This window comes from Puma concolor, chromosome B1, assembly GCF_028749965.1.
Source record: "Puma concolor isolate L17-30 chromosome B1, mPumCon1.1.hap2, whole genome shotgun sequence".
NCBI classification, from domain to species: Eukaryota; Metazoa; Chordata; class Mammalia; order Carnivora; family Felidae; genus Puma; species Puma concolor.
In genome coordinates this window covers 55562341-55577477 of record NC_141670.1, presented here as the reverse complement: position 1 = coordinate 55577477, position 15137 = coordinate 55562341, and the positions used below count along the sequence as shown (strand labels likewise).

Sequence of the window (15137 nt, the reverse complement as noted above, 5' to 3'; positions counted from 1 at the left end):
GCCTTTCATCAATATCTTGTAGTTTTCAGAGTACAACTCTTTGACTTCCTTGATTACATTTATTCCTAAGTATTTTATTGTTTTTCATAAGTGTGATAAATGTCTTTATTTCTTTTTCAGAAAATTTATTGTTAGTGTATAGAAATGTTACCGATTTTTGTATGTTAATTTCTTTTTTTTAGACATTTGTTTATTTATTTATTTTTATTTTTGAGACAGAGAGAAAGAGAGAGAGAGTGCAAGTGGGAGCGGGGCAGAAAAAGAGGGAGACAGAGGATCTGAAGCAGGCTCCACACTGACAGCAGAGAACCTGATGTGGGGCTCAAATTCACAAATCATGAGATCGTGACCCTGAGCTGAAGTTGGATCTTAACCAACTGAGCTACCCAGGTGCCCCTTTGTATGTTAACTTCATATTCTGCCATTTTATTGAATTTATTGATTAGATCTAATAGGTTTTTTTGTTGAGTCTTTTTTGGATTTTTCTGTGTATAAAATTATGTCATCTGCGCAATGAGACAGTTTTATGTCTTCTTTTCCAATTCTGATACATTTTATTTCTTTTTCTTGCTTGATAACCATGGCTAGGACTTCTCGTACTGTATTGAATAGGAATAGTAAAAGTGGGCACCCTTGGGGCGCCTGGGTGGCTCAGTCGGTTAAGCAGCCGACTTTGGCTCAGGTCATGATCTCGCAGTCCGTGAGTTTGAGCCCCGCGTCGGGCTCTGTGCTGACAGCTCAGAGCCTGGAGCCTGTTTCAGATTCTGTGTCTCCCTCTCTCTGACCCTCCCCTGTTCATGCTCTGTCTCTCCCTGTCTCAAAAATAAATAAAACGTTAAAAAAAAAAGTGGGCACCCTTATCTTGTTCCTGATCTTAGAGGAAAAGCTTTCAACCTTTCACCATTGAGTATGATGTTAGCTGTGGGCTTGTCATATATGATCTCTATGTTGTTGAGATATGTTTCTTCTATGCTTAGTTTATTAAGAGTTTTTGTCATGAATAGATAGTGAATTTTGTCAAATGCATCCCAGGAATAAATCCCACTTGATCATGGTGTATGATCCTTTTAATGTGCTGCAGAATTCAGTTGGCTAGTATTTTATTGATAATTTTTGCATCTTTTTATATTTATCAAAGATACTGGCCTATAGTTTTCTTTTCTAGTAGTGTCCTTTTCTGGTTTTGGTGTCAGGATAATGCTGACTCATAAAATGAGTTTGGAAGTATTCCCTCTTCTTTGATTTTTTGGAAGAGCTTGAGGAATATTTGTGTTAATTCTTCTTTAAATGTTTGGTAAATTTCACCAGTGAAGCCATCTGATGGGGTTTTTCTTTGATGGGGAAATTTTATTTACCGATTCAATGTCCTTGCTAGTAATTGCTCTATTCAGTTTTTCTATTTCTTCCTGATTCAGTCTTAGTAAGTTGTATGTTTCTAAGAATTTTTCCATTTCTTCTAGGTTGTTTGGTTTTTTGGCTTACAGTTGTTCATAAAAACCTATTATGATCCTTTGAATTTCTGTAGTATCATTTCTAATATCTCCTTTTCATTTATAATTTTGTTGTTTGGGTCCATTGTCCTTTTTCCTTGGTTAGTGTAGCTAAGGGTCTGTCAGCTTTATTTATCTTTTCAAGGAAACAACTCTTAATTTGGTTAATCTTTTCTATTGTTTTTCCATTTTCTATTTCATTTATTTCTGCTCTAATATTTGTTATTTCCTTTCTTCTGCTAACTTGCAGCTCAGTTTATTCTTTTTCCAGTTCCTTAAGGCATAGAGTTAGATCATTTATTTGGAATCTTTCTTACTTCTTAATACATGTGTTTTATTACTATGAACTTCCTTCTTAGAACTGCTTTTGCTGCATCCTGTAAGTTCTGGTATGTTGTGTTCTCATTTTTCTTTGTCTTAAGAAACTTTCTATTTATCCTTTAATTTCTTTTTGAAGAAATTGGTTGATCCATTGGTTGATCAGGAGAGTATTTAATTTCCATGTATTTGTAAATTTTCCAGTCTCTTATTAAGAGAAGTATGTATTGTGTTGTTTGGGATAAAATGTTCTGGATATGTCTTTTAGGTTCATTTGGTGTATAGTGTTTTTCAAATATACTGTTTCTGTATTATTTCTCTGTCTGATTTATCTGTTGTTGAGAGTAGGGTATTAAAGTCCACAACTAATCATATTACTGCTTATTTCTCCTTTTAGCTCAGTTATATATTTGTTTTATATATTTTATTATATATATATGTTTTATATATTATAAACATATATATATGTTTTATATATTATATATATATGTTTTATATATATTCCTTTTGTTTTATATATTTAGGTGCTCCAATGCTGGGTGCATAAATATTTTAAATGTTATATCTTCTTGATGTACTGAATATTTTATCATTATATAATGACTTTCCTTGTCTTTTTTTTTTACTATTTTTAGTTTATACAATTATTGTTTTTTTAAATGTTTATTTATTTTGAAAGAGAGAGAGTGAGCACATGATCAGGGGAGGGATAGAGAGGGAGGGAGAGAGAGAATCCCAAGTAGACGCCACACTGTCAGCACAGAACTCAATGTGGGGTTCCATCCCACCAACCATGAGATCATGACCTGAGCTGGAATCAAGAGTCAGATGCTTAACCAACTGAGCCACCCAGGTGCCCCTACCATTTTTAGTTTGAAGTCTTTTTTGTCTGCTATACATATAGCAACCCCTGTTTTCTGTTGTTGTTGTTGTTGTTGTTGTTATTGTTACCATCTGCTTGAAATTTTTTTCATCCCTTCACTCTCAATGTGTGTCTCTAAAATTTTTTTAATGTTTATTCATTGTTGAAAGAGAGAGAGAGAAAGACAGAGCACAAGTCAGTGAGGGTCAGAGAGAGAGGGAAACACAGAATCCAAAGCAGTCTCCAGGCTCCAAGCTGTCAGCAGAGCCCAATGCAGGGCTTGAACCCATGAACTATGAGATCATGACCTGAGCCAGGTCAGAGGCTCAACCGACTGAGCCACCCAGACGCCCCTAATGTGTGTCTTTAAAGCTAACGTGAGTCTCTTATATGCGGCATATTTTTTGGATCTTGTTTTTTTATCCATTCACCAACTCTGTTGTTTTAATTGGAGAATTCAATCCATTTACTTTTAAAGTAATTATTGATAGGTAAGGACTTAACAGTTGTCATTTTGTTCACTGTTTTCTGGTTGTTTTGTAGATTCACTGTTCTTTGTTTCTTATTCTGCTTTTTGTTTTGTTTGGATGTCTTTTGGTATCAGTATACTTTGACTTCTTTATTGTGTTCTTTTGTGTAATTACTACAGGATTTTCTGTTGTGATTACCATGAGACTTACATAAAATATCTTAAACTTACTTTAAGTTTACATTTGTAACTTCAATAGAACTTGTAAATTTTACACTTTTATTTCCCCTCTCCCTCACATTTTAGGTTATTGCTGTTACAATTTACATATTTTTTATCATATGAAACTAATAACAGATTATTGTAGTTATGGTTATTTGTATTATATTTTTAAACTTTTAAACTATGGTTATAAATAAATTATGTACCACTATTGCCATATTGCAGACTCTAACTATGACTATATATTTATCATTACCAGTGAGATTTATACTACCTTTTTATGTTTTTATGATGTTAATTAGCATTCTTTTACTTCTACTTTCCATCCCTTTCTTTTACTCTTTTCCTTCAGGAATTCCCATAAGGCAAATATTGTTTCTTTTCTTGGTGTCCTATAATTCTCAGAGGCTTTCTTCACTCTTTTGAAAATTTCTATTTAGTTCTTATGGGTAATTTCGAATGTCCTATCCTCCAGGTTACTGATACTTTCTCGGATTTCTGTTTGTTTGTAGCTGAATACAGCTGTCAGCCTGTCCTACCAGGGAATGTAACCAGAGCATATGGAAGCTGTATAACCCATTCAATAGCCCCACATACAGTGGCACTTAAACAGAAAGCACAGCCAGTGGCCTCCCCTGACTGCAGAGCAAAACTGGTGGCCTTACCTAACCAGGGAATTAAGTGCACACTCTGGCCTGATTTGGATCCCCAAACTATGAGCTGTACAGGCCATGGGTGCTGTCCTGCTACCCTGCCAGGGAAGGGAAGCTCATTCATAGTCCCACCTATTACTGAATGTAATACCCAGTCCCATCTAGTAAGTATGACCAGGTAATCCAGGCAATTGTGGAGTCCTTCCTGCAGCCTTATTTGGATAGGGAACCAAGTTTCCTGGTTAGAGTGTGCCCCTGACATGGTTCTGCAGATGAGCAAAACTGCTGGTTGGAATTACTACTTGGGAACTGCAGGTATGAACTTGGTCTGCCAGGATCCATGTGCTGCTTATTTCAAGCCCCATACCCATCTCTGTCAGAGTTAGATTTTCAGTGGTTGAGCCCTGCAGATACCCCTGCAATTCCTGTGGTGTGAGATCAGAGTAAGAACTCCTACAAAGTCACCCACAATACTAGGCATGGCTGGTTATTTCCCCTGGGTTCCCTTTTCCCACTGGGAGAACTAAAGGTTCAAGGGAGATCTCTTCATGTGGGGCTGCACTGGCCTAGGGGAAGGGCAGTTTGGTCAATGTGTAGCCACTTCTCTTATCCACTTAATGCATTGTGACTTAGTCTCTGTGGTACAGGGAGGTGCTTCAGCCTTACCCCCATATGCTAGGATTCTCTCAGTATTGTCTTGTTCTTGAATAGTTATTAGTTCTTCTTGTGAGAAGGAGTGAAGTCAGGAACAACCTATGTCGCCATCTTTTGACATCACTCCCTAGATTCTAAACTTTGATTGGAGATGATAAAGAAACATACACATGTGCACGTGCACACACACACACACATATAAATTATGTACTATCCAATATATATATATATATATATATTGGAATCTGAGAAATATATTGATTAGTCAGTGACTAACAGATTAATCACAAACTTGTTTTTTTTTTTAAGTTTATTTAAGTAATCTCTACATCCAATATGGAGCTCAAACTCATGACCACAAGATCATGCTACTCCAACTGAGCCAGCCAGGCATCCCAATCATGAGCTTCTTAATAAAACATCTACAAGAGGGGCATCTGGGTGGCTCAGTCGGTTAAGCGTCCAATTCTTGATTTCAGCTCGGGTCATGATCTTGTGATTTCGTGAGTCCGAGCCCCGCGTTGGGCCCCGTGCTGACCGTGCAGAGACTGCTTAGGATTCTCTCTCTCCTTCTCTCTCTGCCCCTCCCTGCTCATGCTGTCTCTGTCTCTCTCAAAAATAAATAAATAAACTTCAAAAAAATAAAAAAAATCAAACATCTACAAGGAAAGTTATGAAAATATCATCCAGATGTTTGATGGATTCTAAATGTCTACGTACCTTGTTTTTGTCAGAGTTCACATTTTTCAATAAAGCTTTCATTGTTTAATTTTTCTTGTAAGACTGCATCATGATAATTTTGCTTCTTCTGATTTAAGACTTAAACTTTTTTGAAATGTTATAGTGGATAATAATAACAGTAAGACATAGATTGTTGGTTACTCACTAAACCAGATTCCTCTTCTTCCCGAACGCACATGGTTTCCAAGGCCCTTGTTGCTCTCAGACGTGGCCCTGAGTCTAGGTCCTGAGGCAATGGGACGTGTGCAGAAGTGATGTGGGCACTTCAGGGACTCTCCCCCTGAGAGCGTCTCATGACCACTTCTTGATGCTCTTTCTTTCCTCTTCAACCAAATTAAATGCAAATAACTGCAGGGCCCTTGAAAACCATGTACTGAAAATAGCAGAGTCACATGATAGAAGGAAGTTGGGTACCAAAAATTACTGATTGAAAAAACACTTCCCATTGGTCAAGAATATCCATTTATATGGTCAAAGAATAAAGCTTTTTGTGTGTTAAAAAATTTTTGGATATATATGTTACTATAAAACATGGGAAATTCTCTAGCACATAAAAATATTCTATTTGGGGCAAATATATAGGACAGGTCCTCACCTCCTACCACTATAGCTAATGTTAGGGCTCTTCTCCCTGACAGGAAGAACATGGTATACGGCCCTCACCCCAGCAATTAGATGCTCCTGCTGGAGCCTTTGACACAGAATGATTGCTTACTTATTATTTCCTTGTTTTGAACAAGGACATATGACACTGTCTCCACCAAACTTATTTTTTCTTTTAGGTTCTAATATGGATAACTTCCTTTATGGCTCTTAATTCAACTAATGAACAAGTGAATTAGATTCAGAGAAATTCACCCCTAGGTTAAGACTCAGAGAATCCTTCTGAGATGTTAGCTGTATTTCTGCAAAGAATATTGTGATATTACTGTCAAAATTAGGTGGTTTATGTTTTAGAATGTGCTTGAATGAACATCATATTCTCTCCCTATTTTTCCCGTCTGGCAACTGGTAAACCCTACAGGTTTTGTGTTTTTGTGAATACTCTATGGGTTGGGCGAGCGGTATTCAGCATGTTTACCATAAAGAATTCATTTTCTAACTGTTGCCCTCTACAAAATCTATGTATATTGAAGGATCTTAAATCACTAAAGACTTTTATTAAGTGGTAATAAATTTGAGTTTAATATTTTGTTACTTCTCTCCTACTTCTCACTTTGGAATAAGTGGCAGGATAAGGTAGGGCCTTTCTAACGCTTTGACAGGGGCTAGTACAAGTTTTGAATTTTGGTAGACATCAGAAATGAGAATTTGGGGCGCCTGGGTGGCGCAGTCGGTTAAGCGTCCGACTTCAGCCAGGTCACGATCTCGCGGTCCGTGAGTTCGAGCCCCGCGTCGGGCTCTGGGCTGATGGCTCGGAGCCTGGAGCCTGTTTCCGATTCTGTGTCTCCCTCTCTCTCTGCCCCTCCCCCGTTCATGCTCTGTCTCTTTCTGTCCCAAAAATAAATAAAAACGTTGAAAAAAAAATTAAAAAAAAAAAAAAGAAAAAAAAGAAATGAGAATTTGGTGGACATTTAGAATTGCCAATCATATCCCAATCAGTTTACTTTTTTGGTTTTTTTTTTTAAACTTTTATTTATTTTTGAGAGACAGAGAGAGACAGAGCATGAATGGGGGAGGAGCAGAGAGAGAAGGAAACACAGAGGGAATCCGAAGCAGGCTCCAGGCTCTGAGCTGTCAGCACAGAGCTGGATGCAGGGCTCGAACCCATGAACAATAAGATCATGACCTGAGCTGAAGTCAGACGCTTTAACTGACTGAGCCACCCAGGCACTCCCCCCAATCAGTTTACTTTAATAGCATTTATTTTTCCAGACATTATATGAGTACTAAGGACACAGAAATGAGTAAGACATTCTCTGTGTTCAAGAAATTATAACCTCAGAGAGGAGCATATACACAAAATGACACGTCCACAGTGGTGTGGAGGCCTTGTATGCAGGTGGATATAAAAGGAAAAGAGTTCCGAGTTAGTTATCTAGGGCTACTGTAGCAAATTACCACAAACTGAGTGGCTTAAAACAACAGAAATTTATTCTCTCACAGGTCTGGAGACTAGAGGAGTGAAATCAAGGTGTTGGGAGGGCCATACTCCCTCTGAAATCTCCCAGACAGAATCCTTCCTTGATTCTTCCAGCTTCTGGTGGCTGGTGCTAGTCCTTGTCACCCAGTGGCTTATAGACGCATCCCTGGAGTCTCTCTCTGGCTCTGTCTTCGCATGGCCTTCTCCCCCATGTGTGGGTCCACATCTACTCCTTATAGTGACGCCAGTCAAATTGGATTCAGAGCCCACCCCAATTCAGTATGATCTCATCTTAACTTGATTATGTCCGAAAGAGCTTATTTCCAAATAAGGTCACCTTCGCAGCTTCCAGGTGGACATGAATTCTGAGGGGACACTGTTTAATCCAGTATAAGCTTTCCATGAGAGTCAGAAAGATGATCACAGGTCACTTCCTAGAGGAAGAAAGAGATGATAGCTGAGCTGTATCTCGAAGGATAAATGGAAGTTAAAATAGAAATAAGATGGCTTATCACCTAAACATGTGTGTTACCCCAGAAAGCAGATTTTTAAAAATGCCTTCCAAACAGAAAATTTTATTGGGTTGAGACAAGGTTCCGTCTCAAACATTTACTTTGTCTTTCTTTTTAGCGATGTCTCCTTTACTGCTTTAATCCAGGCAATCCTACTTTATTCTCAGCTGTGAAATATTTAGAGTCCATGTGCTAAATACATATCACATTAACACTTCCTAGTGCAAGAATCTCACTGTAATCCCAGCCTCCTGGCCTTATTCCAACTGTAAACATGAAACACCTGTAGGCCTCTCACTTTCCTCTGATTTGGAGTCTGAAACTATTCTCACTCATAAGAAAGTGTAAAAGCTGACTGCATTAGGATCAGACCCGACTTCATTCATTCATTCATTCATTCAATCATTCACTCCACAAGTTTTTTTTTCAGTACTAACTCAAAACACCACTGTGTTAAGTGTGCAAACCACTGTCCTAAGTGTGAAGATGTTTTTTTTTTTTTTTCAACGTTTATTTATTTTTGGGACAGAGAGAGACAGAGCATGAACGGGGGAGGGGCAGAGAGAGAGGGAGACACAGAATCGGAAACAGGCTCCAGGCTCTGAGCCATCAGCCCAGAGCCTGATGCGGGGCTCGAACTCACGGACCGCGAGATCGTGACCTGGCTGAAGTCGGACGCTTAACTGAAGTCGGACGCTTAACCGACTGCGCCACCCAGGCGCCCCTAGTGTGAAGATGTTTAAAAAGATAAATATAGCATATGTCCTGTCCTCAAAAACTCTATAGTCTAACAGGGAAAAAGAAAACATAAACAATATGTTTTCTGGCACCCAATAATTACTCAAGAGATATTTGCCGAAGTGAATAAAAAGGTTTAAACATTATGGGGCAGAAGGAATTATTCCTGACATTAAACTTCTTGAGAGCTGGATTCTAGGCCTTTGCCTGCTTGGATCTTTTAAGTGTGCTTAATTCCTCAAGCCTTTGAGTCATCGTCAGCTTTGAAATTTAGTACTTAACCCTGCTGGGATCCCTGCCACCTTGTTATATTTCCGTTGTGACTCTCACCCTGTTTTTGGCTTAAAAAGGTGTGTAACTTTCTGGGAGCAACCATTTCTCAGATGTGTCTCTCAGAACTTCCTGCTAATAGTCTGAGAATCACTGATGGGACAAACCTATCGCTGACTCCTTGGTGGGACAGATGATGCACCTGCTAATAGTCTGAGGGTCACTGATAGGACAAACCCATCACTGACTCCTTGGTGGGACAGATGATGCAGATCTTTCTCTTTCCTTCAAACTGCCAGGACTACTTCCCATCTCGTTTTCACCTCCTGACATTTATGAAGAATCTAAAATCACCACCTTAACTTCAAACTTAGTGTTCAGAGGGGTCCTATAGGACAGATGGGATAGGAAATTTGAAGAATATTTCTCTGTATTCTTAGGGAATTGTGGGATCATATGATAGATCTATTTTTAGTTTTTTGATGAAACTCCATACTGTTTCCCATAGTGGCTGCATCAGTTTACATTCCTACCAATAGTGCATGTCCTTATTGACACCTGTTACAATTTCTCAATAATAGCCATTCTAACAGTGGGAGGCGATATCTGGTGGTTTTGATTTACATTTCCCTGATTATCAGTGGTGTTGAGCACCTTTTCATGGACCTCTTGGCCATCTGTATGTCTTCTTTGGGAAAATGTCTGTTCAGATCCTCTGCTCATTTTTTTAACCGAATTGTTTGGGTTTTGATTTTGGTTTGGTTTGGTTTGTTTGTTTGTTTTTGCTATTGAGTTGTATGAGTTCTTTATATGTTTTGGATATTAACTGCTTGTCAGATAAATGATTTGTAAATATTTTCTCACATTCAATAGGTAGCCTTTTCATTTTGTTGATGGTTTCCTTTGCTGTGCAGAAGCTTTTAACTTGATGCAATCCCATTTGTTTATTTTTGCTTTTGTTGCCCTCCCACTCAGTGCCAGGTCCAAGAAATCATTACCGAGGCCAATGTCAAGGAGCTTACTGCCTATGTGTTTTTCTAGCAGTTTTGTGGTTTCCGGTCTCACATTCAAGTCTTTAATCCATTTTGAGTTAATTTTTGGATGTGATGTAAGATAGTGGTCCAGTTTCATTCTTTTGCATGTGGCTGTCCAGTTTTCCCGACATCATGTATCTTTTCCCCATTGTATATTCTTGCCTCCTTTGTCATAAATTAATTGACTGTAATGTGTGTGGGTTTATTTCTGGGCTCCCTTCTGTTCAATTGATCTGTGTGTCTGTTTTGGTGCCAATGCCATACTGTTTGTACTACAATGGCTTTGTAATATAGTTTCAAATCAGAAAGTGTGATACCTCTGGCTTTGTTCTTCTTTCTCAGGGCTACTTTGGCTATTCAGTGTCTTTTGTGGTTCCATATGAATCTTTGGATTGTTTTTCTATTTCAGTGAAAAATGCCATGAAATTTTAATAGGGATTGTACTGAATCCGTAGATTACTTTGGGTGGTATGAACATTTTAACAATATTAATTCTTTCAATCCATGAGCATGGAATATGTTTCCATTTATCTGTGCCTTCTTCAATTTGTTTCATCAGTGTCTCATAGTTTTCAGTGTACAAGTCTTTTACCTCCTTGGTTAAATATATTCCTAGATATTTTATTCTTTTTGGTGCAGTTGCAAATTGTTTGGAATTGTTTTCTTAATTTCTCTTTTTGGTAGTTCATTGTTAGTGTATAGAAATGCAACAGATTCTTGTATATCAATTTCGTATCGTACAACTTTATTGCATTTGTTTATTAGTTCTAACTGTGTGTGTGCGTGTGTGTGTGTGTGTGTGTGTGTGGTCTTTAGATGACCTAATATTAGGTCATCTGCAAACAGTTTTATTTCTTCCTTTCCAATTTGGATGCTTTTTATTTATCTTTCTTGCCTGATTGCTTGCCTAGGATTCCCAATAGTATATTGAATAAAAGTGGTAAGAGTGGGCATCCTTGTCTCATTCCTGAGGCAAGGTCCCATATATGGACCATATATGGGACCTGAGGCAAGGTCCCATATAAGGTCCCATATATGGACCTTATGATGCTGAGATATGTCCCCTTTGTACTCACTTTGTTGAGATTATTTTATCTTAAGTAGATATCAAATTTGTAATAAATTTATGAAATTTACCATAAATGGATGTGGAATTATGTCAAGTGCTTTTTCTGCATCAATAGAGATGATAATATGATTTTCAGCCTTTACTTTGTTAATGTGGTGTATCACATTGATTGATTTGCAAATATTGAACCATCCTTGCATCCCTGGAATAACTTCCACTTCATTATGGTATATGATCTTTTTACTGTATTATTTAATTCAGTTTGTGAATTATTTTGTTGAGGATCAATGGAGGATTTTTTTTTTTTATTTTTTTTTTCTCCAACGTTTTTATTTATTTTTGGGACAGAGAGAGACAGAGCATGAATGGGGGAGGGGCAGAGAGAGAGGGAGACACAGAATCGGAAACAGGCTCCAGGCTCCCAGCCATCAGCCCAGAGCCCGACGCGGGGCTCGAACTCACGGACCGCGAGATCGTGACCTGGCTGAAGTCGGACGCTTAACCGACTGCGCCACCCAGGCGCCCCATGGATCAATGGAGGATTTAATGGAGATGCTTCTAGACCCATTAACTTTTCTATTTTATTAACAACAAAAGTCATACATGATTTTTTTTTAAATTCAGACAATACAGAAGTAAAAAGTAATGGCTCCCCCTTTATGCACCTGAGGATACTAATATTTATTTCCTTCTTTATGATTACCCTGTAGCCAGTATAAACATTATATTTTAGGAAGTCTGTGAGATCAAAACCATTTTTACAATAGTAACACATTATTTACCTTTTTCCCAGGTTTGAAGTTTGCACTAATGGCACAAAAGCAATGGTGGGTAAAACTGCTGGTGCCTTAGCATGAAACAAGGCCGTGTCATCTAACTGTGTGAGTAGTCACTATATTCTTCAACGTCGTGAACTCACAGGAACAACAACAAAAAGAATGTTCTTGAAAAATCAGTAAAAACTATTGCCTTCATAAAATTGCAACCCTCAGTATATTCTCAACCCTGAGTATATATGTTTTTAATATTCTGTGAAACAAAATGGGGCACACAGATAAAACACGTCTGCTGATACTGAGGTGTGAAAGATGTCTGGAGAATAAGCACTTGTGACATTTGTGTTATGAACTTCACTAGCCTCTTTTTTCAGTGAATGCCCTTTGACTTGAAAGAATGACTGACAGACTATGGTTATTCAGATTCAGATTAAGTTTTAGCAGATACTTATTTTTATTTTTATTTCTTTGTTTCTTCGCTTATTTTTATTTATTTATTAAAGATTTTTTTGAGTGTTTTCTCATTTTTTAATGAGAAATTTTTAAATTTTTTTTTAAGTTTATTTATTTATTTTGAGAGAGAGAGAGAGAGCACACACAAGTGGGACAGGGGCAGAGAGAGAGAGAGAGAGAGAGAAGGAGAGAGAATCCCAAGCAGGCTCTGCACCATCAGTTCAGGGCCTGATGTGGGACTCGAATTCACGAACCGCAAGATCACAACCTGAGCCAAAATCAGACGCTTAACTGACTGAGCCACCAGGCACCCCAAAAGATTTTTATTTTAAAAATAATCTCTACATTTAACATACGGCTCAAACTCACAACCCAGAGATCAAGAGTCGCATGCTCCACTGACTGAGCCAGCCAGGTGCCCTAGTAGATATATTTTTTTTAAATGAACCAAGTGAGCTGGTTACTTGAGTGAATGTTGCCAGTCGTAAAATTTAAGTTTTAAAGTGAAATTTGAATTTTGAAAAATTTGTATTTGCCACTACAAATTTGATAGCTTCTCAATACTTAAAGGCATGATGAGATTAGTTGTTTTATTAATTAATGTTATTATTTGAAATATAACTCAATTAGGGGCACCTGGGTGGCTCAGTCGGTTGAGCATCCAACTTCAGCTCAGGTCATCATCTCACAGTTCATGAGTTTGAGCCCTGCTCACTGCTGTCAGTGTGCAGAGCCTGCTTTGGATCCACTGTTCCCTTCTCTCTCTGCCCCTTCCCTGCTCATATTCTCTCTCTCTCTCTCTCTGTCTGTCTCTCAAAAATAAACATTTAAAATACATATATAACTCAATGAACTATGATTTTCCAAATAATCTATGCCTTAAGTTATGATTCATGCATGGGTAAGAGATCCATTCAAAGTGCAGGCTGGACTAATGGATTTTAAGGAAACAGAAACACATAGTTCATTGATATGGTTTCAGATATCACATTGTAAGTAACTTTAAGAAATTAACACTTGTCCAGTTGTGGTGTAGTGTCAAAGAACAGCTACAGTTGACTGAAACGACTATTTAAATATTCCTCCCGGGGTGCCTAGATTGCTCAGTTGGTTGAGCGGCCGACTTCGACACAGGTCATGATCTCACTGTTTGTGAGTTCAAGCCCCACGTCGGGCTCTGTGCTGACAGCTCAGAGCCTGGAGCCTGCTTCCGATTCTGTGTCTCCCTCTCTCTCTCTGCCCCTCCCCAACTCACGCTCTGTCTCTCTCTGTCTCAGAAATAAATAAACATTAAACAATTTTTTAAAATAAATAAATAAATAAATAAATAAATATTCCTCCCTTTTCCAACTACGTTATCTGTTTAAAGATGGATTTTCTTCATATATTTCACAAAACAACATATCCTAATGAATTGATTGCAGAAGAAGATATGAGAATCCAGCTGTCTTGTATCAAATCAGTCACTAAGAAAATTTGCAAAAGTGTTAAAACAATACTTCTCTACTTTTTTTGGAAAATAGTTATTTTTCATAAGGAATATTGTTAGCATAAAGTAAATAATATATTTTTAATTTCTTCATTTTAATTCCCAATATGTTTACTATCAGTAGAATCAACTAACATGAACACAACCTCTTTGGGGGACTCAATAATTTTTAAGACTGTAAAGCGACCCAGAACCAAACACTGATTTAGAAGAATACTTAATGAAACTGAAAATAGTGGAAACTTTATATTAAGGAGTGAAAATCAGAATGTATAAATTGATATACAGTGATTCCAATTAAGTAAAAATATATGTATGCACACAGAAAAGGAATAGGATGACATACAACAAAAAACAATAATAATTTAAGTAACTCAAATTTTCTTCTATTTTCATGAATTTTCTTAAGTTTTCCATAAGAAAAAAAAATTGACTTTATAATCAGGAAGAATAAGATTTCAATTCTAACCACAGATCATACATTTGCATTATAATAATGGCAGCTACCAAAAGAACATTATGTTTTCCTTTTATTAGTTATGTATAAGGATTTAATATGTCTGACTATAAGATGATGAAGTTTTTGAATAAAGAAACTACACAAAGTCAAATGAGTGTATTTCTTTCTAGGAGTTCCCTTAGAAGGCTATATGCTTATTCAAACGATGTTTTTTTGGAACCTTTATTGAAGAATTCTGTGTAGAGAGAGTCAGCCACAGAGGAAATTAGTCTTCTATCTTCATAAAGATATGGCACTCTGTCTACCTCCCTCCTCTGCCAACTCAAGCTAACCACGTGCGTGGTGGTTGATGTTGACCTGGAGAGGTGTTGAGAGCAATAAAGCAAGGCTGCAAAGCAGCGTGTAGAGGAGTTACCCAGGAGAGCCCCCTCCGTCTCCAAATAAAAGCAAGTCTATCCATGTAATGTGAGATCCTGTCGTGGCTGGCATAGGTTTACTTGGCTGTACTCTATGAAGGTGACTTAAGAGAGAGCGAAGAATTAATTGCACTTTCCTTTTTTATCCCTACTCCGTACATAGTACAATATTGAACACAAAACAAAGGCTCAATGAATTGATATTAATTGGGGCATCTGTGATGTTCTACATAGTTCTGGCTGGGGCCTGGATTGTTAATAATGACTTGTTATTGAGCTTGTTTAGACTAATGGATAATTGAGGTTTTCTAAATAGCCTAAAACTTTTTTCTTCCTTTTTTTTTTCAAATTTTTATTTAAATTCTAGTTAGCTAACATATAGTATAATAGTACTTTAAGGAGAATTTAGTAGTTAATCCTTACTTGTA

At 37.5% G+C, this 15137-nt stretch overlaps 1 protein-coding gene across 3 annotated transcripts in view; it reads left to right on the top strand.

The window, feature by feature from the left end:
• Positions 1-13595, top strand: part of SAP30 (Sin3A associated protein 30) — a 97770-nt gene extending 84175 nt beyond the window's left edge. Inside the window, exon 7 of one of the 3 annotated variants that reach the window (XR_015250122.1) lies at positions 11909-13595. The gene's annotated coding sequence lies outside the window, so the exon portion shown is untranslated. The remainder of the gene's footprint in view (positions 1-11908) is intronic. The other 2 variants (XR_015250121.1, XM_086703853.1) reach the window with 2 other exon arrangements.
• The last annotated feature ends 1542 nt before the right edge of the window (positions 13596-15137 follow it).